Raw genomic sequence first — 27,358 nt, 5'->3', positions numbered from 1 at the left:
CTTTGATCACCTCGAAAATCGTTCAGGAATGCAGAAACCGTTTGAACTCTATGTCTAGATTCAATACGGTGGAACTACTCTGGGTACCTGGTCACTGTGGCATAGAGGGAAATGAAATCTCGGACGCTTTAGCGAAAGAGGGGTCAATCTCCCCTATGCCGGGACCGGAGCCAGCAATTGGGGTATCAGTAGCATTGGCTAAATCTGTTTTCAAAAACTAGGAAGAAGTTTCCCATAACGACAGGTGGCAGAACTTAAATGCTGCTCGACACACCAAACTTTTCCTACCAGAACCCAACATACGTACCGCAAAGTTTACCCTGTCGAAAAGCAGGAGGACTTGCAGGTGTATTGTGGGCATTCTGACAGGCCATAATTCACTAGCTGGGCATATGTTCAGAATAGGAATTACCGAAGATGATACGTGTCCCTCCTGTAATGAAGAAGCGGAATCCACGGAGCATTTCCTATGTGAATGCCCCGCCTATGGACGCATCAGGCATCAGGTCTTTGGTGCCGATGTCCTCCAATTGCGACGGGTAGCATCACATCGACTAACGGAAATCCTGCGATACGTTAACGAATCCGGAATATTCCGTTAGACGGGGGAGGCGAGTACAATGGGCCAACACGGCCTGAGAGCTTAGAAGCTGTAGCTTCTCCCCCACCATGCACACACACACACACACAGTCCTGCTGTGAGTCTCGGAAATTAAGATGTCCTGTAGTATTCGCGAATTGTACTTTTACTTTTAATTTGAAATTTCTATACGAAACCTACCGACGTTAACATTTCCCGCAACCCTAAACCAAATTCAACCATTACATAATTATATATTTTCGAATGTATAAACGATCATTGACCTTTTTTTTCTCTCATACATTGTACCCTTTTTAGAGCGCCGTCAAGTGTTTTTGCCTAACGAATCGATACAGGCAATTAAGAGATTTATTTGCAAATTTCTTTTTCAAGGCTTTGTGCAAAGTAAAATTTAATTAAAATCAATTTACTGTCTATTTGTCTGTCTGGCCGTCTTCTTTGTTGACTGGAGGAAACCATTCTCTACACTATCCCCGCGGGACCACCTTTCTGGTGTTGCTTCGCGAGGCTCTTCAGCTGTTAACTGTTCCCTCTACGTGAGTTTCTACTGCTCTATGTTATATTAATTGCAGTAAATTCCCTTCTGTATCTCCGCTCCGCTTTTGCTTCTTTTAGTCGCCTGTGGATCCGTTTCACAATTGCAACTACCGCTTCAGATGCTGGCTGTATTCGATGGCACCATGTACCTTGTCCGATTTTCCACCGTTAAACGGGTATTTAACTCAGTTTCAAGTTTTCTATTAAAATTTTTAAATCTTGGGCAGGTGAACTAAACGTGTTCTGCATCTTTAGCTACACCTTCACACGTAAGATAATTGGGCGGTTTACGAAACCGAACCTATGTTGGTAATTCCTGTACCCAACGTGACCGGTAAAAAAATGAGTTAAATCGTAGCTCGTCTCGCGTGGTCCACATACTTATGTGTAGGACAAGCCTGTGAGTCCAGGGGCCACTCTTCGTCTGGTCCCAAACTATTTGCCACCCAGCTTATGACCTCATTCCCTCACTTTGCTTGCTGCTATTCGTACAAACAGCTTGCTTCATCGGCTAAAATATCCGCTAGGATCATTTCCGCAACCACGCATACTGCCTCATAAGGTGTTGTCCAGTAGGCGCAACATGTTCGGAGAGCTCTGAGAGTCTGTCTATCTGTCACATGCATTTTTCTCAGATACGATCATTTCTTTCATGGACCCATTTCCAGAATCTACCCAACCGAAAAATCTAAAGAAAATCCCGAAAATGCCACATATAAAATAACTTCCCTCCATCAGAGCCAATCGCTCTTGCGAAATATTCATTTCTTGAAGGTGCGCTAATCGATATTTCATCCCTTAATCAAATTTCAAGAATATCCTGCATACCCTGACTTGGTGAGGTATAGCGCGTCAACTGCACCTTCGCACCACCGTTCGCGGTTACACGAAAGGCGCTTCAGCTCCACCCAGGACATCCCTGGACGCCCGCACTCTTTCTCTACTGTTCTCTGCCACTGCCACTTTCGCGTTCAGATCAAATCACGATTGCCAAGCTTGTGTGCCGGCCAAGTTCTTCGTTTGTAATTGTATCAGACCAACATACTCCGATGATACGCAATACGTCACAGGTGTTGACGAATGCTTGGAAACTTCCATGAGCTACTGCCATATAGCAACACAGAAAGAACACTAGCAAAGAACAGTCTCAACTTGATTTTGGTGTTTAGATAACTGCATTTCCAACATCCAATTCGGTGCCACCGTCGTCACAAACTGAACTTCCCAGATATACAAATTGATCGATGCCTTTGATGCTGTGCCCATGAATGCAGATAGAGGGAGTCAAGACCCGTCAGACTGAGAACCTTGGTTTTGTTAGCGTTTATCTTCAATCCAACTGTACTTGCCTCACTTTCCAAATCCAGAGCCATGTGGCCAAAGTCCATGACTCGGTGAGAGAGCAAGCAGATGCCATCAGCGTATTCGAGGTATTTGAGGAGAGATGCCATTGATCTTTGAACTGGCACACGTCCCCCGAACAGGAGAGCATGTAGAAGAGATAATATCGGTGACAAGATGCAGAGCCCATCGCATTCCACCTGAAATTCCTCTAATATGCAGCATAAGACATTTTGCGCAATCATATGTCAGCTCTATAACACCTATTAACTCCTACGGATGCTCATCATGCGCAGAACACTCCAGATACACTGTTTTCGCTGTCGGAAACTTTCTCGAAATAGATAAAGTGCAGGTAAAGCGAACGGCAGAGACCATCCAGATACAAAACGGGTGCCCTTTATTGGAATCTTAACGATCCCTTCTATTTCACCCTGTGGAAAAGTTCTCGGATTCCCAAGATTTCTGTACGACCTTAAATAGTAGATCTGCATTACCTGCAGGTGCTACAATAAATAACTCTGCATAGAGACCGTCCTGCTGAAATAATTTCTTCTCTACGGAGCAGTTGCTTCGAGACGTAGTCCACGATATTTTCAGGTGGGTTACTCATTGTATCTGCCGTCCATTTAGCAAGATCGCTTTCCTACTATTAAGTGACAGTTGGATAATATAAACGATCGATATTGAGGAGTCGCAGCAATCCAACGATGCGAGAAGTGATGGACACAACACGCAAGCGAACGTAAGTGGCCATCAGATGGTGATCCTGCCATTTCTTACCATTTCTGGCGAACCACTCCTCTTGGAAAGCAACTTACTCCAACTCACAAGCACTTAAGTTGCAAAATTATGGGAGTCGCATTTATGGCAGAGGCAACTCATCAGACGCCGCCTCACGACTACCCTAGAAACAGCGTGACCGAAGTGGTTACAGGATGATATTTGCTGCGTTCTATAAATAAATCCGGAAACACGTCATAGGTATAATTCACTCAAATTCAGCAATAGGCCAGACGAAACTAAATTAGACTTTGTTTTTTCAATTGAGGAAGTCCTGATAGCGTCTATTGTTTCCACAAACGGTGGATGACAGTCTCAGGATTTCCTAAATTTCCTGAACTAAATCTAGTTTGGCTTCGACCCACTTAGTCCTGAGCTTCATTACGCAGTTCTGCTGTTAATATAATTCATACCCAGGTCGTGTTTATGGGTTTAAATAAGGCAGCAAATACCATCTCGTAGCCACATCGTTCACATAAGTTGCCTATACTTCTGATCAAACCGCAAGTTACATATATATTCTTTTACGAGTCCATACCATCAAAACCAACTCGTAATATCCCTCTTGTCGAATAGAGACAGAGTCATTTGATTAAGTTGGTCCGGAATGAACCTCACCATTTTCGGAGTTTTCTGATTGATTGTTTGGCGGAGGGACTCGCCTGTGTAAAACTCAGCAACTTCTTTCCATATTATCTGGATAACTAATGATACTTTCATCTTTTCCTCTGCTGGGTACCTTTGTAATGATTAACCGTATTAGATGATGGGAAACAAACAAACATTGTCATTAACAATTTCATATACACGGTATCCTACGGTTGTACCTCTTTCCATCTCATGGCATCCAACTTTTTCGACGAAATCAGCTAGTAGCAATGGTATGCCACCCGTGACCAATGTGTTGCGCGTTCGTGCTATAAAAAGCTCAAAGTTGACGCATGACAATATACTGAAGAATTTTCGCTACATATTCAAGATGTTTAACAAAGGAGTGGACAATGAATCACCAGGCACCAGGCATCCGGTGTAAGCCTAGCTTAGAAAGGAAATCCAGACACCCCGGTTTTCCACTAATTTGATATCCCTAAAAGCTGTCTGGTGTCCTGACCTGCGCCATCGCTCCATCTTGGGTCACTTAATCCGGACAATATCTATGGTAGAAAAAGAAGACGAGGCAGCAGACACTGCCTGAGATGGAGCGATGGCGTAGATCAGGACGCCAGACAGCTTTTAGGGATATCGAATTGGTGGACCTCGGCGCAAAACCGGGATGTCTGGAGTTCCTTATTAAGGCAGGCCTAGACCGGATACCGGATGTCGCGCCGTTCATGATGATGATGAAAGAGGCTCTATTGACAGCCAACAACTGTACGCGGATTTCATCATCATAGTTGTTATCAGTTGTGGTTTTCGACCCTAGATACTTCGTCTTGACTTCATTAATGTGCAGCCCGAGATCTTGCTCCACTTTCCGCCTGCTCGATCTAGATGAAAATAGAATGTACATCTCGGGTTGTTCTTCCCATAAAGTCAATATCGTCGCGTAAGCCAGCAGTTGGGTGGACTTGAAGAGGATGTGCCTCTGACATTTACATCTGCATCGCGAATCAATTTCTCAAGTGCCAGGCTGAAGAGGCTGCATGATAGGGTATCACCTTGTCTTAGACCGTTGTAGATGTTTAATTGTCTCGAGAGTGGTACGGTACATCGAATCCTCCATGGCCATGTACAGTTTTACCCTGACTATGCTATCATGGTCGGCTTTAAAGTCGATGAACAGATGGTGCAACTGATGCCCATATTCCAACAGTTTTTCCATTGCTGGCCGCAGAGAGAAAATCAGATAGCGGAGAATACTTTATAGATGGTACTCATCAACGTGATACCTCTATATTTGCTGCACTGCGTGACATTCCCCTTCTTATGAATGGGACAGATAATACTTCGTTGCCATTCGTCAAGCATTGGTTCGCTATCCCACAACTTGAGTATCAATTGATTGATTGATTGTGTTAGTCGGCCCCATATTTAACCAATTCAGCTGTAATTCCAATGGCTTCTGGCGACTTATGGTTTTTAATCTGGTGGATTACACGGACTGTTTCTTCTATGCTTGGTGGCGGCAGTATTTATCCGTCGTCTTCAGTTGGCGAGACTTTCAACTCGCCGATGTTCTGGTTGTTCAGTAGTTCATCAAAGTACTCAACCCATCGTTCCAATATGCCCATTCTGTTGGAAATCAGATTTCCCTCTTTATCTGGGCAAGAAGAACATTGAGGTATGTAAGGCTTCATCCTGCTAATTTGTTGGTAAAACTTGCGCGCCTGGTGAGATTGCTCCCTGTACTTTTCGAGTTCACAGACTTGTTGATTCTCCCAGGCTTCCTTTTTCCGTCTGTGAAGTCTCTTCTCCACTATTCTCGGTCGTTTAAATTGAGAACAGAACAGACCACGTTGCTAGCATGAGACGATGAAAATTCCACCGTTAATTAAAGTCTGCTTAGCGATTCTGCATTAAGCAAGTTGCCTGCCAATACTCAGAAACAAACAACAACAAGTTTTAGTGTCAATTATTCAGTTCAATATAGATTTCTTCCAAAATTCCCATCAGGCGCATAGCTGGTTATAAACAATTCAAACGGAAGAAATTCGCCCTTTCTTCATTTTTGCAAAAGTCGGAACCATGTCTACAAAGTCACTGACAAATTCTTCCAAAAAGTACCAAATTGCCAAGCAAAATGTTAAATTCCATCAATTTTCATATAAAATATAAGATCATTCATTTAGCGCCCAATGTGGGTGAATTATTTGCAAAAATATTGTTGATGTTTCCTCAACTTTAAGGTCTGCTAATGACAGCACGCAGCCACTCGTAAGGTTTCCAAATAAAAAATGGCAATAAAATACAAAAGCAAAGAATTTACATCATCGTCAAACCGGAGTCAATGACAAGCGTAAAAGCAGTCGAAGAAAGCAAAGGAAAAAACCTCTTAACTTTCCACTGCTCTTTTTCTGGGAGTTTTCTATTTACGAGTCATTTAAATGATAATGTCTCCCTACCTCCCCTCCTTTCACAAAATGATACAAACGATTTACCTACTCTCCTCTATTCTCGGCGACATGTCCTGAATCCTGACAACGTCTTGGCACTCACCATCTCCACCGGCGTCGTCATTATCATCATCAACTCGCTCTCTCTTCTGGCGGAAAATGTAATACATCCTCGTCTAAGTAAGCATGTAAAGTGAATGCCGGGCAGTAAAGTTTACTCTGACACTTCTTAGTGTCCTTGTCAACTTTTCCGCTACCATTCAGGCCGCGATATTGTACCACTAAACACTGAATTAAAATGAAAAATGAATATCTGATGGTTGATGTTAACGTCGTCGATATTGTGGTGAATTCCCTTGAAAATTTGGCTAGATTCGAAGCTAGCATTCAAGGACATATTTTTGATGCGTGGGCGAGAAAATAGTAACCAAGGCAAAGTATTTGAACCTTTCTGGAATATTCCGAGACATTTGTAACAGAGTTTCCTTGGAGAAAACTCGCGAAATGGTAACCATTGAAATTGGATTTTAACGACCCAGTTGTTTTTTGAAATATGAAGCTTCCTTTTATTGATTTGAAACTTTAGATGCTGTTAATGAATATTAGATCCCTTTCTGGAAATTTCCGACTTTAATCATTTCAACTGTTTCGTGATACTGAGTTTTCCAGATTCAGATGGACATTGAGAAAAGCTTAGTCATCTTAACTACATATCCTGATGAAAAGGGATTTTACCAGAAATGGGTTGAGTGAAGTATCCAGTGCGCTGCATCATCGATGAAGGCTATGTGTAAAGATGCACTGTATCAAATTCTATGGTTACGAAAACGTTACCATAGAATAGAAGATGAATCCGAAATAAATCCAGGACATATAGGATATAGAAAAAAACTATTATAGTATCTGCAAGGAAACAACCGCAGTGCGTCTACACCTCGAGGTAGTAGGGTCGAAGTTCTGCATTAAAAGCGTTGCTCAACCTCCTTTCCTCCTTCGTGAACTTTATACAATGGAAAGCACTATGCTCCAGGTGTAGTGGCCTACTTGTCCACTTCAAAGCGGACGGATTCGCTTGGCCCCTGTGAGTGTATCTCATTTGCTAGAAACCACAAAAGGATTATTCCTATAATGACGCGCTTTCCCGGCTCCGGATACAATGCCATACTGCACACCTTCAACACTACTGAATATGACTGGTATGCCAGAGTCACTCTCTTTTGGTTCACAGCATTGCCCAGTGCTGCTGCAAGAAAGGAGCGGGGCATACCAAATGGACTTTATAACCTCAGTGATAAACAACCTGTGACAATATTTCATTGGTCTGCAAAATATATCTTTACTTTGCCCGCGATATTCTAACAGCAATCTGCAAACTTCCATATGCCGTTATCATTCTTTTTATGCCACTTTATCTTACATCGCGGAAATCGAAAACCGATCCACGAAGTAACCTCGTCTATGGCATTGCATTCGATTCTTACCTTTTGTTTTTTGGCTCTAACCTCAATTTGCTCTCGTAACACACTTTCCACTCCGTCATAGAAACTATCACTGACTTCCCCACTGGATCTATTTAATTCCAGTGTCAGATCCCCTTTCGGTGTTCGTCTAATACAACCCTCACTATAGCCCAAAAATCCTTGATACTTTACACCATTATATGTCGCTCTGATAATAACTATTATTTTCACCAATGGAAGAGGCAACTAAAAACAAACAGATACCCCTCCACTTCACACACTAAAGACGCTTTGTTACACGGTTGAGAACTAAGGTGAAGCGTTCGTTTCACCTAATAAGCTGCTCGTCGTGGTGGACCTGTACTGTTAATGTCTCCCACAGGACCAGAGACTGGCAGCCCCCAGTAAGCTGTTTGGAATAATGCGGTAGCAAAACCGTAGTTATTTCCGGGAGCTTCTGCTCCCCTGACCAACGAAATATTCCATTCTCATTCCCTTTTCCTCATCAATAATCTCAAGCATGCAAGATGGTTTTCCAAGTCCCGTAAGCGGACCCTGATGAGCATCGAGAGTCGTGACTCTTCAACCCTGTGAGAAGATGTAGACGAGATTCGCAGGGGAAGAAGGGCGACCATCAACTGATAGTCCCACTCGGGGCCGATATCAGTACCTCTCTTATTTCTCACATCGAAACGACAGCGCCTATATTCCGATGGTCGCGATGCTGTCCATCTGGTCAGATGTATAGTTCTAGTTAGTTAAGAACTAATCTTAGCCGGCTAGTGGGCTTATACGTCAGCAGCGTATGTATACACAGCTAACACACGGACCATATTATCAGAATTCAAGCACACGTTTGGAATCTTTGTTTCAACGCATGAGAACAAACTCAGAAGATAATTGCTGATGAGCCTTGGAGGAGATACCTTTATGACAATGACCACAGTAGTTAATGTCAACACCTATTGGGGCCTCTGAAGAAGTTGTAAATTCTTAACTCTATGCTGGCGCTTAAGATGCCTTCGAATTTCAACGAGTCCTACACATACAATGATCACTAGACAAAAACATCTAAACTATGGAACCACGAAATTAGTATGCCCGAAACCGATTAGAGCGTTAGATTTGCCTGTAAAAGCAATAGATGAGGAAACCTTGGTGGAAGTGTAGCTAGATCACCCTAATCAGGAAAGCACCTTAATGAAGGCAACCCTCCATGTAGAGACGCTCCAAAACTGACAAACTTTTGATCGATCTGTAGAGGGGAGGGGGTAACGAGGAGACCAGGAGGCATTCAAAAGTCTTACAGACATCATCCTGCAACGAAGTCTAAACTCGGCAGTCATCAAATTTTGGCAGGTATGCTCTCTAAATTGTTCAAGATGTGAATGTCGAAAAGAAAATTTCCGACTGGTATTGCTGCCAAAAATTGGTAAATTTATGTGCTTCTTGAAACTGTAATTATTTAGTGCGTCCATGCATCCTGCGTGGAAGGATCAACCCAACCTACAAGATCTCCCTCCGTGGCCTCGTGCCACTGTCAATCAGCCCGGCGCGCTGGAAGGTCAAATTCAGCAGAAAACACGGAAGGAAGGTGACGCGAGACTACGGAGAGAGATCCTGCGGGTTGAAATGACCCTTCCACGCCAGGGTGCAAAGGCAACAGGCGTACTATGTCATTACAAGTGCTGTCTATCGTGTGATGCCATTTGTAATAACAAAAAACGGGATTCGCGATGGTCTAACAACGATCCTACATGGGTGAAGATGGCAGGTAAGGGATCAAACTATTCAAAGGAACCCTCAAATTCCGAGCCTGGTTAGTATGAGGCAAACAAGCGCATGTCGACGTCAAGCTTCAGTATTAACGGACGAATCTTCACAATCAATTTCATTAACTTTCTTTTCTTTTTAGGTTTAGCTGTCCCCTCTTGAAGAACTCAAGAGGCAACCGTGTCATCACGAGAATTCCCAGGAGAGGACATCTGGATTCCACCGCAATTAGTCGTTATACTGATGAAGTTCTGCGAGTGGAAGGCGCTACTACCTCTCCTCGGCTGCGGTGGGGGAAGCAGCGAGGCCAATCGAAGAGGAGAGTACCTTCTTGAGTTCATCCTTATCAATAAGTTAAAAATACAAAACATAAAGAACATGACAACATTTGTGGCTAGCAGCACGTAAGGGGAACTAAGCTTGACTCTAGGAGGCCCTCCGGTGAGCAGCTCGGTCAAAAAGGGTGTGAAATGAGCCCTCTATGCCGGATGAATATGTAACATTGAGAGCAACTGTAGAATATGTTGAATAATAAGGTATCCCAGGCGAATAGACTGGAATTCCTTCACAAAATACAATACAACATGACATGGTGGGGGATGACATCAGGAGCGAAATTGAGCTGAAAACAGTAATAAAAGACATCAATAGATTTGTAATCGACGCATTTAAAGCCACTTTACCAGTCAAGTCATTGAGAGACGTACCCTCGTCGAACAGGAACTCACTCAACAAACAAACCGGGGACTGGCAGAGGTTCAAAAAGAGCACTGACGACATGTATCAACGCGATCAGGGAAGCAGTATAAAACAGTTCCAGGGAATATTATGAATGGATCGAACAAATCCCAAAAGTATCCAGGCTATACAAAGCTATAGCCAAAGACATGGCAATATCTTCTGTCTGTATAAAGACGAAGAATGGGAGAGAATGAGGCCTGTCTTCTGCAGCTACTTCTCAGAATTCATCAAGGCGGAAGACAACAAAGAATAATGGACAAAAGAGGAAAAAAGGTGAATTTTAAACTAGTGGAAGAGGTATGCTCGGAAGTTAGAGCAAGATGGGCAGCAGGAAACTTTCAGCCAAATCATCCGGAGTAGATGGCATGTTCTGAGCACTATCTGAGCACTACTCCGGAAAGGCCTGGAAATCATCTTGGGATATCTTCCAAGAGTAGTAAAGAGCAGCACAGCCTTGGGATATATATAAGGCTAAAAATCCTAATGCTAATGGTAAAGCCTAAATCTTTCAGATAAGATTGTCCGACATCGTTTGTACTCAACTATATTAGAACTACTGCGTAATCCTACATCCCTGTCAGCACACTTACCGGGCAGGACTATCAACCGAAACTGCCCTGTATGAGCAGACGAATGTATTACAGAATGCCACAGAAACTAAAGAAATAGTGTTGGGTACGTTTTTAGACATCGTAGGAGCGTTCGACAACACAGAAGTACGAGATACCCTGATTCACAAGGGAGTGAGAAACTCCCTGGCCTTCTGCATGGGCAAATCGAAGTAAAAACAGGTATTGCTATGAACACTACTAAAGGTTATCCACAGGATGGCGTATTATCACCATTAATATAGGCTGTGGTTAGTGAGGTAAGCTGATAAAAATACTGAAATACAGCACCAGAGTTACGTTGATGGCATTGTTTTAATCTGTAGGGGCAAATATGGGGATATCTCCTATGCGATAGAATCCCAACTGGACTACGCGTCACTAGTAGCTGGTGCACGAAGGCGGTACTGGGAATCAATGCAGCCACGACTACGATAGCCCCACCACTCACTTGGAAGAACAAACTTGATCACCCGACCCCCACTAGATTACATGGCATACGTCGAAAAGCTACAACTGCTCGGAGGAATTGCAGGTCAATATTAGAGAAAAATTGGGGATGCACCTCGAGAATGCTGAACTGAATATACACTGCATTAATAAGCCCAATGATAACCAATGGGGGAGTACCAGCGAGGTGGCTAGCTGCTCACATGAAAGGAGCTTGATATTCGTTTTAGGTGGTATCCTGAATTGCTGACAGCCAGGGACAACAAGATAACGTAGATTCATTTCGATCAGAAATTTGAAAAAGTTGGAGCAACTAGGCAAACTGGGAGAACGTGACAGTAATATATGGCTTAAAGCAGAAACCTATTACCTGCTACACTGACGAATGGCTTACTTTGAACCAATGGGTTACCACATTAGTACATTCCAGGCAGAAGTATATGCGATACATGTGTCTCCTTGTATTTCCGCGATTCTACTTAACGTAGCTCATCATGTATCCCTCGGCAAATGGTGAAACTCCCAAGAAATATCTACAAACACCCCTAACTGTATGCCTGCATGTTTACTTACATATTTCTATTGACATGTTTAGCTAAATTGACTCCAAATCAAATGCACTCTGCATGTATAAACATTAATTATGCCGCTTAATTACTATGCATATGTGCACTAACGCTCAGGAGCGAGCTTTTGTACACAAACCCGCAGATAGGAGGCCTGCAAACATTACACCTACTATTGAATGTGATGGCGGAATGCCAATATTTGAACAGAAATACTAGCATTTCTGATTAGATGAAATTAGTATTGACTTTGAAACGAGGAAGGGAAATGGTTGCAGGATTTACGCCTTCAGCGGATACAGTGGAGTCCATGGCTGGGAAAAACTTACTAATCAGTATCTATTATAGTTGAAAGGAAAGTTAAATATGTCAACAACGTGTGCAAAATGGGGGATTTAACCTCCCTTAATACTGCATTCGATTTTCATAAAATTTAATTGAAATATTGGCATTGAGCTGGCAACATAAGGACTTAGGGGCAGATCAGAATTTACTGGTTACTAGTCTAAGCGTTAAATATGCTGCAGGCCTTTAAGGCTAAAGTTTATTGTTGGTGTCTTCTAGGCGATTTTATCAGTTATTAAGATCCTTTAGATAAAAGCAATTCTGTAACTGCTGTCTGTATATAGCATGCCAATCTTAAGAGGAGGGTGTTAGTATCCTCGCAAAACATGTGTATCTACTTCTCACTCCTTTCTGGAGTATGGGACAACAACACAGCCTCCTTGTTGTTATTGTTACTTTTTTTGTGCAAGTGATAATCTCACAGCAGCAAGGCAAACAATAGATGAACGTAAACATCCATAGCCATTGAGATTTCTAAAGTAATGAGATTGCGAAGCCAGCGCTCTACCCCGCCAACAATATTACATGGAGATATCGGTATGGGAATTATTTTGCAACCAAGATGTCATATTGAGATTTGTCAGTTGGATAGCTTCTTTCATTTAAGGGAGAAACCACATTAGAATGTGTTCAGAATTGATTCTTTTCAAGGTTTTGCATAAAGCAAAATCGGTTTACTGTCTGCCTGTCTGTCCGTCACACGCATTTTTCTCATAGAAGGTTGTAGCGATTCACACCAAATTTGGTGGAAAGGCGGGAACTCAGTGAGTTACATGTGGGGTATCAAATGAAAGGTCTCGGTTAGTACTTTTCGAAGCTTACTTTTGACATTTTTTCAGAAGGTGGAAGTGCGGGGAGTCGAAAGTGATCATCTCTTTAACAGACCCATTCTCAGAAACTACCCAACCAAAAAATATGAAAAAATCAGGAGGCTGCCAGTATATCTGTTCAAATGAAGTTAATAATAGTATATTACTATAATTTTTAGTAATTGGCTGCAAAACCCCTCTTACGAATGCAACAATACAGGACATAACATAGAGCATGATTCTAATAAGTTTGGTGGAAATCACACTATTGCTAACAAAGGTATAATAGGCCAATGTTGTCGTTTCTTTGCAAATTCAATACTAAAAGTGGATATTCTCAGATAATATATGCATATACTACGTGCCACATACTAATTGGGCAAATGCAAATGCAATCTATCTTTATAAAAGAAATACACAAAACCTCAAGCGTCCAGCTTCCGGTTTCCCGACTTGTTTATTACATAGATCGTTAACTTAGTTATCGCAGAATATCCTGCACAAATTTCAAAGCGAAATTCGTGCCCCTTTAGATTCGTATTCACGGAACCGAACGCTTATGGGATAGACTTAGGTTCGAACGCGCAAAATGTAGCCCTTACGTACTCTTGAAGCGCAATGTAAATAGCGTATTTACATTGCGCCAGTGTGCAATTTAAACCTGTACAGGTATTGATGGTATCCTCCATGGCCGGTGAAAAACTGGGTGAGATTATAATTGATCTCCCCATGCCCTCTCTCCAGCCACTCCCTGATGGAAGGGATCAACCTATAAGTCCAACGACCCTTTTCTGACTAGTCCCATCGCTGTTGCCATCCGCTTATTGATCTCTCTCCATCGGATTTTATCACCTGCGATAAGGGAGAGATGGACCTGGTGTTACAAATGTTCATCATTTCAGTTGCCAGGATGTCAATTGACATCATTCCCAAGATGACGAACGCTGCATCGTCTGAGAGGGTCCTGAAGGCAGAACACACCCTTAAGGCTGTGCTTCTGTAAACCACATTGAGTTTATATGCATTGCCTAAAACCTGCAGCGCGTTTCTCCAAACTGGGACTGCATACAACATAATAGAACTCACCACCTTGGCTATGAGCAGCCTGCAAATATGCCGCGGTCCTCCTACGTTCGGCATCATCCTTGCCAGAGCCATACTCGTGGTGGATGGTTTTTTGCAAGTATGCTCTATGTGCCGCTTAAAATTGAGTTTTCCGTCTATCATCACCACCAAGTATTTTATGGAAGACTTGGAAGTGATGATACGATTCCAGATTCTAATGCAGGCGTAATTTCTTTTGCGGCGCTTAGTGATGAGGACCGCTTCCGTCTTTTCCTCCGCGAGTGCCAGTCCAGCACTACCTAACCAAGCCTTAACAACACTGATTGCTTCGCTTGAGTACAACTCAGCATCCTCGAGATGCCTTGCGACTACAACCACCGCTATATCATCGGCGTAATCCACCACCGTGGCCTCCTCCGGAACCGGAAGGTTGAGTACATAATTATACACGATGTTCCACAGTAGTGGGCCCAGTACAGAGCCCTGTGCGACACCCGCGAAGACTACGTACTCCTTGGGTCCATCATCGGTATTATACCAGAGTGTTCTCTCTCGCAAATAGCTATCTATAATAGCGGCGAGGTAGGTGGGAACACCAATGGTCGCCAGAGACTTTCGTATAAGGTTCCAATTGGCCGAGTTGAATGCATTCCTCACATCCGGGGTGACCACCACACAATATTTGCTGGTACAACCCCTTCCGTGAATTGCATTTTCGGCCAAGTCAGTAACCATTTTGATGGCATCAATGGTTGATCTGGCTTTACGGGACCTATACTGCTTATCTGAAACGCCCCCTTGGCTCTCGACGACTGGTAGTAATCTATTATAAGTTACCCGTTCTAACATTTCCCCATAGTGGCTAGAAGACATATGGCTCCATAGGAGGCCGGTTCCCCGGGGTTTGCAAGCCTTAAGCAGCAGCACCAGCTTCTACCGCTTCCACGGTGCTGGAAAGATACCCTCGGACATGCACGTTTCGAACAGCTCCGCGAACATATCCGGTCTACTTTTGACGGCAAGTTTCAGGGCCTTATTCGGTATGCCGTCCAGACCCGGGGCTTTGCTGTCGCCTATTCGACTGCAGATCACCTGCAACTCGTCCCTGGTGACTGGTGGAATCAGCGCCACATTCAGAGGACGCTGGAAAGTGTTAGTACCCCGCTGGGGAAATAACCCCTCGATTATTTTCAACAAGAGAATAGGGCACGTGATCTGCGGAGATGATCGGCCTCTGTCACGATTTTATAGGTACTATCCCACGGATTTATGTCCGCTTCCAAACAGAGCTCCTTGAAACATTCCCTCTTACTCCACTGAATGGCGAGCTTGAGGTTCTTGCGGGCTTCCCTATAGGCATGCTCCTTTTGCTCTTGGACGATCCTACCTATTGCTCTCTAAGCCGTTCGTCTGGCTCTGTGGCAAATCGCTCGAAGACTGGCAAGTTCACTATTCCACCAATAATGGGCTCTTCTAGTGGAGATTGAGCATCTCTTAGGTATCGACGCGTCACATTCCTTAGAGATGCCTTGTGTAACATGGAGAGCTCTATCCGTGGAGGTGCCTGCTTTTCTAGGCAGGTCTAGCCACACTTCCATGAATGTTTGCTCATCCATCGCTTTTGCAGACCATCCTGGTGTTCTTTTGGATTTCGGCTTCCGGGGTCCGGGCATCCTGCCTTGTGGCTCCGTCCTTAATTCAAAGGTGATTGCCCGGTGGTCACTGTACGTGTAGTCCTTGCTAACTTGCCAGGACATGCCACGTGCCAGCGCAGGGCTGACAAAAGTCAGATCTACAATTGAACCAGTTTCCCCTTTCCGATATCGACATCGCCTTCGTTGGCCAGAACTACATCTAACTGGGCAAAAGCTTCTAATAAGCACCGCCCCTTTGGTTAGTCTTTTTGCTGCCCCACTTGATAGCTGACGCATTAAAGTCGCCGGCTATCACCTTTGGACCTCTTCCCCTTGCGTCGTGAACAAGATCATCTAACAGTTCTTCAAACTCAGGAAGTGTGAGGCTCGGTGGAGCGTAGTAGCTGTATACGAATATACCGCTTATTTTCGCCCAGCCAATAGCCGCCTGATGCATGCTATATTGTATGGCTTGACGACCGCACGCCCATCTCGCCGCTCCACCAGTCGAATCTGTGACCCATACACCACCGTCAAGATTTCTGTACGGTTCACTAATGATAGCAATCTCCATCGCGGATTCGAAAATGGTGTGCGCAAGCAAATCTTGTGCGACCCTGCAATGATTAAGATTTATTTGTATTAACCTCATTTTTTCACTGCAGTTAACGCCTTCCTAAATCCTGGGCATTTACCACTTCCGGCAATATGCCGGTTATCCCTTCCCTCATTTTCTTCGTACAAAATACATTTGGGGTCTCTATTGCACTCCTTGGCAATATGTCCTTTTTCCCCACATCTTCGACATCGATCGGACCGATCGATGCCGCTAATGCATGCCTTCTGTCTGCCTGTCTGTCTGTTCGTCCGTCACACGCATTTTTCTCGGAGAAGATTATAGCGATTGACACCAAATTTGGTACAAAGGTGGGAACTGTGAACGATCCCACATACAGTGAGTTACAACCTTTTACGTAGAATTTAAGGGCGGTCCCAATACATGCAAAAGGGGGGTGTAAAATTTTTTTTTTTTTCATCAAATATAGTCATGTGGGGTATCAAATTGAAGGTCTCGATTACTTTTACAAAGCCGGTCTTAGTTTTGACATTTGTTGGAAAGGTGGGGGTGCGGGGGGTTGAAAGTGGGGTGCGGGAGGTTAGACTTTAAGGGGGTCATCCCGTGTGTCGGGTTGGAGAAATCGATTTTTTTTTGCATAAATTGTATCTATATATAGTGGAGAATATGTGGGCAAAGGGATTTTCCGATATTCCGAGTACTTCAGAAATTACAGGGTAAAACAATCTTTTTTTACCTGTTAGTTTTTTACCTAAACCTTATAAATTTGAACACAGGTATAAATATAAAAAGATGAAAAACCAATCAATTGTCTAAACTTATTTGCTGTTTGGAATAAAAAGGATAATCCAGTCTAGAGTGAGCACTGAAAGGCTTTCAAGTTGTACAGTTATATTTTGTTGTAAGTATTGTGCTGTTTGTGTGTTTAGTGATTTTTTTAAATGGATCGTACGAAGGGAGATCACTTTAACGTTCAACGTCATGATCGCACTAAAAAACGAGTATTTCATGGGAATCGATAGTTATCAGAGAAGAAAAAGGACTTCGCATCAACATCAGCAAAGAAACTTTTAGCAAACATGAATATGGATGTTCCAATTGCGACAAGTTTTGTATATTGGATTTTGTTGGAGTTTTCTCCGGTATTTCTGCAAATTTCTGCAAATAATAAAATATACGTAGTAGTAAGAAAGGAATGCGTAGGACATGTCGAGAAAAGAATGGGAACGCGGCTTAGAAATGCAAACAAGAATCACAAAGGCATTGGTGGAAGAGGGGCTGGAAAACTTACTGATAAGGACCTCACTACATTTTCTGGGCTAGCTATTCGTCGACACGCAAATTCGATAGAAGGAATGAAGCAAGAAATTTGGGAAACTTTTTTCCATAAATGTTCTACAGACGAAAATCCTCAGCATAAAAATTGTCCAGTAGGCGAGGACAGTTGGTGCAAATGGCGCAAAGCGGAAGCTAACGGAGAACTGGATAGTTTTCACCACGAGAAGGCACCTTTGACTGAAGAAGTTCAAACAGTCATCAAACCAATCTACGAAGATTTGTCACGAGATGATCTCCTCAACAGATGTTTAGGAGCAGAGACCCAGAATAACAATGAGTCGTCAAATGCATTGATCTGGACTCTCGCTTTTAAACACCTTCATTCTGGGGCTAAGGTCGTAGAAATAGCCACTTTTCTGGCTGTAATTATTGTCAATGAAGGATTCAATGGCATTCTCAAAATTCAAGTGACAATCGGATGTCAAGTTGGTCACATATGTCAGGTTTATGCCGACCGCCGTAATGAAGCGCGAATTTGGCGGTCCGAACGACGATCGACTTACCTCGCTAAAAGACCCACAATTGACACCAGAGAGCAACAATCGGCCTTACAAGACATTTTTGAAAAAACGGAGGGTGCTCTCTATGGAACAGGTATAGCAGATTAATGGTGAGCTAAAATTTTACTGTTGATAATCACACCGCATCTTGAAAATCGGCTGCCACCATAGCTCAAAATCAAATCAAAATTTGCGGACCGTAGAATATTGTCCACATTAAAATGCCGTTTAGTTTTTTTCCCTCAGATGAACACAACGCCCTCCAGCGTGGCAGCAGAAAAACACCTTTTTTTGGAGATGGGTGCATAAATTAACACCTATTCCGAAAATTAGCCACCAAATCAAGCTGAAAAATTTATCACATATACTAGAGGTATCAGTAAACATATGGTGAAAAAATCACGTTTCTATCTTTATCCAGTCTTTCAAAATAATTTTTCAAAGAAAGGCGAAAAAAACGGCCTTCACACGGGATGACCCCCTTAAGGGGGGCATTCTCAGAAACTAACCAGCCAAAAATCTGAAAAAAATCAGAAAGCCGCCATTATGTGGTGCCTGGGCTCCGAAATACCTTTCATACCGATACCTGTTAAAATAAAGTTAATAATAGTATATTACTATAGTTTTTATAATTGGCTGGAAACCCCCCTTAAATTCATCCTAGCACCACGAAATCAGTAATGCAGTAATGTAGGCTATAATGTAGAGCATGATCTTACCAAGTTTGGTGGAAATCGCACTATTACTAACAAAGTTATAATACGTTAAAATGGTTGCTTCTTTGAAAATTGTAGACTTTGAATGTCAATATCACCCGAAAGTGGGTACTCTCACATGATATATGGATATATTACGTGCTACGCACTAAGAAATACACAAAACCTTTCGTACCTCAAGCATCCAGCTTCCGGTTTCGCGACTTGTTTAAAGTTGCCTTTTCTTGCGCTGCTTCAAAAACAAAGTGGTGAAATGTGAAATTTGTTTTCCAACAGCTACAAAATTTTTTATTTTGATTATTTTCACCCGCATTCAGGTTCAATTTCTTATAAATCAAGTAAATAATGTAAAATTAGACGCTTTCTAGCTTCGGATAAAAATTAGAGTCGCTCTCCCGCAGTTGGAGAACTCTAGTTGTGACCTTTATTGGAAAAATGGTGCATAACTTTTCCATTCTTGGCTAAAATTTTTCAAAAAATAAATCAGGAAACCGGAAGTTCAGCTTCCCCATCAGATATGAAACGTTTTGTGCATTAGTAGGTGGCACGTAATATATGCATATATTATGTAAGAATATCCACTTTCAGTCTTGAATTTGCCAAGAAGCGACAACTTTGACCTATTACACCTTTGTTAGTAATAGTGTGATTTCCACCAAACTTAGTAGAATCATGCTCTATAGTATAGCCTACATTACTTGCAGCGTTTTGATTTTTTTCAGATTTTTCGGTTGGTTGATGTCTAAGAATGAGTTCGTTAAAGAGATGATCACTTTCGACCCTCCGCACTCCCCACCTTTCTAGCAAATGCCAAAACTAAGACCGGCTTCGGAAAGTATCGAGAACTTTCATTTGATACCCCACATGACTATATTTGATGAAAAAAAAATGTACACCCCCCTTTTGCATGTATGGAGACCCCCTTAAATTCGACCTAAAAGGATGTACCTCACTATATGCGCGAGTGTTCATAGTTCCCTTCTTTTCACCCAATTTGGTATCAATCGCTATAACCATCTTCGCAAAAATTGCGTGCGACAGACAGACAGACAGTAAACCGATTTTAATAAGGTTTTGTTTTACACAAAACTTTCGAAAGATTGGTCGAAATATAACTAAAATAATGTCCAAATTTGATTGAATTCCAATTATTTTTGCCTAATAGAAGAAAATTCCAAAAATAGATGTGAAAATAGCCTTTCTAATGGGGTCTACCCCCTTAAGTGACCTCTTTCTAACTTTGGATACCCAACATTGCTATTTGGGGTGAAAATTAAATATAATTGACAGCTACTTTAGCATGTTCTCTCTTTTAAACTAAATGGGTCTGCATGTCCATGGGTCTACAGTTGATGCTGGAAGGTATAACCGCTTTGGAGAAAAGTGGGCGCGACAGACAGATAGGAACCCGATGTCAATAAGGTTTTGCTTTCTACAAAGCCTTAAAAAAAAGGTTCCAATTGAAGCTAACATCAACATATGAAATCGCAAAAAAGCATACACTATAGGCAGAAGCTATTATTAAAATGCTCGCAGCGTCTTGACGTACCAGCACCGGATGTACTTAAGAATACAATTTGATGGTGTCAGTAATATGGCGGTGCAGAATTCATCGATATTTGCAGGAGAGAGAATGAAACAGAACCAATCCACTGTGCAATTAACTGAGAATTAGTATACATACGAAAAAAGCCTTGATGTAAGCAGCTAGTCGTGGACGCATGGATACAGGCTAAACAATCAGAAGTTTGATGGATGGAACCGCTCTATTCATTAAAACTAACTACAGTATGGATATATGCACATGCTTCATACATATTATCTGAAGTGCAGCAATCTACTTAGCAAGATTTCCTACTGGACATAACGAGTAAAGAATTCATACACTTCGGCAGGCTTGTCAGTTACGCCTGAACAATTCACAGATATCCGGTGGCTGGAACGTGTGTAGGGTTCCACTAGTCTCTCAGTTCCAACTCTACGAGCGACTGAAAAACGATGGTTACGACCAGCCGGCTGACTTGAAGAAAGTTCAGACAAATCGGTACAAGAATAGAACGACGGCCGCGGCCGGCGTTTACCAGAGATGCCATCTACCTAGATGACATCTCTAGTAAACAGCAATCTGTTTACCATATAAATTCTATACTTGCCGCTTTTCACTGCCAGGGGTCAATTGGTGGTGTCGTCTGACTTGACCGGTACATGGGTGGAACTTTTAGAAGAAGAGATGGCCGGTGGACTATAGAATGTTCAGGCGGAACTAACAGGCCTGCCGGAGTGCGTATTAATACATATATCCCCCTCAAGGACTTCTTCGATTTGAAAAAGTCATCAAGAAAAGGGAAGCCAATCAGTCTGAATTATTAAGCACCAAACACTTCATCAAGACTTGTTTATGAAAGTACCATAGACGCCGGACAAAGAGTTGAGTTCTGGTCGATTAATGAAGCTAAACGTTGGCCCAGATGTCCTGGCCGTTAGACCCTATGGGTATGACTTAAAGGTAGCTGATACCTTTACCGGGGATCTGTTATGTAGATGGTAAATTCCAGGATAATAGAATCCACAGTCAGCATAATTAAGAAAGTTATATAAGCAATTCGACAAGGATTTCCAAGTGTCAAGTTACTTTCTCCTCAGAATGAGCAACCAGCATAAAATCCGAACTTTAGCCAACACGACTTGACAGAATCAATCATTAGGTTATCCTTTATCTTGTAATAGAAGTATTTTATTATGATGTAATACGTTGAAAGTTTGACCATCGCGTTCTTGGTTAAAAACTAGAAAAATACACCCTTCGTCCCTTTGGATAGTGGGTCGATTTGTCGACCAGGCTCGCAACTCCTCTCGGCCGTAAGTTTAATGTGACACACTTCAACTCGATTGCACTATTTAGTGAAGTCATTTCACCATAAACTTCATAATTGATTCATAGCACCAGTTTGAGCTATTTAAGGGTCTGAAAAGACCACTGGCACTTCCTTAAAATCAATAGCCGCAAACTATTTTTTTACCGAACCACATACCACGATCAGTTCAAATTCGGATGGGCTGTTAAAAATCACCTTCGTTGTGAAACGCAATAAAAACATCATTTGAGTGAGCAATGTGCAGTCTAGGCGTGAGCCGAATGGCCGCAGATAACAGCACAATCCTTCAAAAACCAGCTTGGAAGGAAATACCAATCAAAAACACTCGTCTCCCGGCTTGAATTTGTACGGTGGAAGAAAATCATTGTGCATATACGCCATTTTGAGTCTAGCGGCATGGTCCCTTGAGTCAGTGCCCAATGTACACCGCCGTAATCTTGTATGAACTTGCATGCGTCTAGCACAACAGCTGTCGTGATCCGGTTTTCTTATAACCGGGCCAAGTCGTCCTTGACTTGGCACATGTGGTAAGTTTGCCATCTGAGGTCCGCGGCTGCTAAGTAATGCGAGTAGATTCCGCCTTGGAGAGTCACCAGGGAGACACAGAGTGTACCCGTCGAAAGATAACCAAGAGCAGAACCCCGCCGTCAGCCCGCTCATTCCTCTCTATGTTCCTATGACCGAAACGCAGAGGAAAGTGCCCTTGAGCGTGCCGCCCAGACTATTCACCACGTTTCTGCACTGCCCTACTAGCCTCGTAGATGTTGCCGCTGAGTACAAGACCCTAATACCAGCTTAGCTGTCGGTCAGAGTGGCTCTGATACGCTTGGGGCTCAGATTATGCCCCAGCCATCGACAGACTTCCAGTATCGCCAGAGCTTCGCTGTCCAGCATCCGGACTCACGTAGTATGACAACACACTCCAACATATTTATTGTAGAGACTTGGGGGGAGGAGATGCAGGAGTATATTGAGGCATCTTTCGGGCAGGACTGCAGAACCCCAGTAACGCCTGCACACGATTTTCTTTGAATCCTATTAAGCTTCATTCTATTGTACTTTTTGCTCAAAGCCTGCCATCGTACAATTAAATTGTACGTTACAAAGAGAGGCAACACGACTGTGTACATTCAGAGAACCATCTTTGCCCGGAGACCCTATTTCTTTGCAAAGCTTCTCTTGCAGGCATAGAAGACTACACAGACCTTCCTAACTCGCAGTTCTATATTCAACATCTAATTTAGCTTTGGATCCAGGATTACACACAGATAATGTACATTGGGGAAAGAACCAATCTTTGTTCATTCAGACGTGGTAGGTGGAATTCAGGTATTCTTGTCTTGATGGTGAATAGCATCAGTTCCGTTTTGGTTGAGTTTATGCGGAGTCCACATCTTGCGGCCCACAAGCACACCTTTCCCAACGCTCCTTTCATGATGTCACTCATAATGGAGGGAAACATCGCTGACACTAATACCACCAAGTCGTCGCCATACACCACCACCTTCACCCCGCTCCTCTCCAGTATTCGCAAAATTTCGCCCATCACTATTACCCAGAGTATCGAAGGGCGTGCCTCTGTTCACAGCTCTGGTCAAGTGGTTGCCTCGCAGATCCGACTGGATTATCCTGGTTCATAGCGTGTATATTATCCAATGCGTAAGATACCCCGTCAATCCAATACTGATCAAAGCTTCTTTAATGCCATTGGTACTAACATTGTTGAATGCTCCCTCTATATCCAAGGGTATAATGCTTGTAGCACAGTTACCGCTCAACCCTGCCGATTACTTCATGGAGACTCGTTTCTGTGGATTTGCTTTTGAGGTGAGCATGCTGGCACTTTGAGAAAGGTATTCTCTCCATAATTGTCGTTAAGTGGATATCCAGAATGCGCTCTAGGGTCTTCCACACAAGGGAGGTGAGGCTGATTGGTCGAAAGTCCTCGTCGAAACTCATGGGCGCGCTCGCCCGCTTTCGGTTTCAAAAACAACCGACTGTTTTATGCCATCCGGACCCGGAGATTTATTTACGGAAAAACTGTTTATAGCCCTGCCTTAATAAGGAACTCCAGACATCCCGGTTTTGTGCCGAGGTCCACCAATTCGATATCCCTAAAAGCAGTCTGGCGTCCTGACCTACGCCATCGCTCCATCTTAGGCAGGGTCTGCCTCGTCTTCTTTTTCTACCATAGATATTGCCCTTATAGACTTTCCGGGTGGGATCATCCTCATCCATACGGATTAAGTGACCCGCCCACCGTAACCTATTGAGCCGGATTTTATCCAGAACCGGACGGTCATGGTATCGCTCATAGATTTCGTCATTGTGTAGGCTACAGAATCGTCAATCCTCAACAACACACCACGGTTCATTTATTGGGTCAATTTTTCAGCCATAAATAAGACTACTCTCCTGCATCAGCATATACAAAAACAACCATCTTGAAGATAGCCGAAATCTCGATACGTTTGTTATGGTCTCCTGGATTAAGAATTCACTCTTGATATTCCCTGCCAACGGATAACAACGGGCCCACCGGTAGCGAACCATGGCTATCGTATCAAGACACGCATTGATTATTGCTGCTCGATAGCAGTATCGTGGCGCCCAGAATGCACGCTTTCTTCAACTTGAGTGCAAGCTCCAACGTTATGGCACGGCGCTATTGTACAACGGAAACTTGACTGTTCTGTATTACTGTCCTTTCTGTGTTGTTAGATTGGAGTGGAAAGTGACCGCTATTGCTGGTCAAAACCTCCAAGCGTTAGCCAACATTTGACCGCGATATGTCATCGGGATATCCAAAATTTCGAACGAATAATTGCAGCAGACCACAGGCCAGTTACCCGTTGATGTGGTAATCAGAAGACGTAAGTGGCAGTAGAGAGATCATATATAAAGAAAGGATGACAACTCCATTGATGGCTGCGTCATGTAGCGGAATACACTATCCCAAGATGGCCGATGAGTAGGTCACTGACGGAGGGATACAACCGCTTCGAGAAGTCCTGAGCGGAATTGAAGTGCATTTCAAAAAACCGGCAACAATGGCACATAGTTAAAGGGGCCGTGCCAAATTAGGGGCTGCATGACAACCATAACTCTACACAAGAATGAACAAATCATATGCAGTATTAAGTGAATAATTTCGATTAGTACTTTCCAAAATTCATTTTTGACATTTAGTATAAACGGGAGAGGAGGCGGGGATTGGAAAGTAATAGTTTTCCTCGGGGACCCATTCCCAAAAATTACTTATGCGGTGTCTAATCCTTAAAATATTCTCCATACCGATATCTGTTTAAATAAATTTAATGATAGTATGTTATTAAGGTTATTGTTACCATATTTTTTAAAAATTGGTTGGGACTACCCTTAAGTTTTTTGTAGAGTCATAAAATTTTGCAGTAATACATATAAGCTATACCGTGCAGCATGATACTACTAAGTTTGGTAAAAGTCGAACTATTACCAACGGTGTTCTGATAAGTAAAAGTTGTGGCTTTTGTGTAAATGTACTTCAATCTGAGGCTTTGATTATCAGCATCACACGAAACTGAATAATCTGTTATAAAACATATATGCACACACATTACAAGCTACGCACAAATGAGACAAACGCCTACCTTAAATATTCTTTTGGTTTCCCGACTTGTTTCCGTCTGCGATACGAAGGAAAATGGTCTGTTAATCACTGTAAGTGTAGTGTTCACCAACGTGGTAGGCCGCCATCTTTGGAAAAGGAGCAATGACATAGGTGACAATAGGACCTAACCCCCTTCTTCGGAAGATGCACATGCTTCTAAAGTCGATTATTTTAATTATAACTCCGCCATTACTACAAATGAGGTTGACTACTGGTAAATGAAACCTGCTTGCATGGCACATTTTGACAGTGCTTAATTCGGCATTTTATAAGGTTGCCAGATTTCCTGATTACAATCCGCCTTAGGTTACCTTGATGAGAGTCTACTCTACAAACCGAAGCAGATTGTATCGTAAATAGTTTTTCGGGGTTTTGTTACTAACAAACATAAAGCAAAGTGTTGAAAAATTTGCCACGAAGGCAGTATGCCCACGTCAAAAAGTAAAATCTCTGAACATGCATATGAAACAGACAGTATCAATACCCATGATGAAACTTAGTATTCAAAGAAGAGTAGAAAGGGTGTCGTACTGCGAGCAACAAAAACAATTAACTGTTTCTATAATTCTGCACCCAAAGTTTGGTCGTATTTATTTGAAATAATCCAGTTAATTGCCCCTTTTGGCATATGTGGATTTGTAGACTCCCAGTCCCTGCTCAATTAGATGATTAGCTTCTCTCTGTTCTCATCACCGATTTTAATTTGCTTCATTCAATTTTCCAAATTTCTACGCACAATCGTGCAGGCTAAGTATCCTGAAACGTTCAAGAACTTTCAGCATTTTAAGCTCTTCTTTCCAACTCAATTAAAAAGTCGACTTTTTTGGGGAATTTTGAAAAATTTCGCTCAACAATTTCTATTTTGTTGCTGCCATCCTGCATACCTATGAAGCAAAATTATCAATGCCATCTTCAATGGCCGTCAATCGCTACAAATCGAGATCGAATTTCGCAGATAAATACACAGAATTTATTCATATTCAGGAAAATTCCGAATCGACTCCCTTTACAAATAATCAAATCCTTACTCCCTTTTCGCCACTCCTGAAATTCCATTCGAGGGAGTTGAAAATGTCCAGAACTATTCAGGCGTTCTTTGCCTTAATTGGATGTTGAGTTCAGGAAGCGATAAGAGGTCAGTCTCCCTTCCCTCTCATAAAACTCTTGTATATTATTGAAAATTGTGCTCCTTCCTTCCGCCACATCATTCCCTTATATCCTGGAAACCTATTCTCAACTGCTCCCTCCACCACAGCTGGTTTTCATACAACGTAATAAAGCCAGAATTTTTATTAGAACGAAATTGTTCAAATTTATTTCTTCTGCGAACAATGTCAAGTATTTCCACTGAAAAGACAGATAATTAAAAATCCTTGATAGAAGTACGCGTGCAACAGTATTAGTCGAAACATGGTCTTTGAAATTTAAATTTATTTTAATAATGAGATGTCCTTGGCATAAGAAGTAAATGGTAAGCTCACGAAATTTAACAAGAAAAAATCCTTCCGGAAGTAAGAACCGAAATCACGGAATCCGTCAGCGTCTTAAAAGGGGATTGGGAAAGATTTAATCTGAATTGGAGCGACAAGTTTTATTTAGAGAACACTTCACAGGAGTAAGAGTGGATCATATTTTGATGATTGAAATTCTGTCAAATGTCAGACGGCGCCCCATGTGGGCTCAATCCGCAGATGCTCCACTTTTTTGAAATTTAAATATCTTTTTATCTATTCCATAAACGTAAATAAATTCCTAGATTCAATTGACGTTCGTTATTTGTCATTGGAACCAAATTGAAATACTAGCGTAAATATGAGTATTTATTAAGCAAATACTGTTGTCCAATAACCAGAGAGCTACTCCAAGAATATATTTCATTTTTCTTTCTTAAAACGAAAAACAAAAATTAAGCGAGAAGACCAAGTTGTAACTGGTT

Source organism: Hermetia illucens, chromosome 4 (genome assembly GCF_905115235.1).
Source record: "Hermetia illucens chromosome 4, iHerIll2.2.curated.20191125, whole genome shotgun sequence".
NCBI classification, from domain to species: domain Eukaryota; kingdom Metazoa; phylum Arthropoda; class Insecta; order Diptera; family Stratiomyidae; genus Hermetia; species Hermetia illucens.
This window is presented reverse-complemented; position numbering follows the sequence as displayed.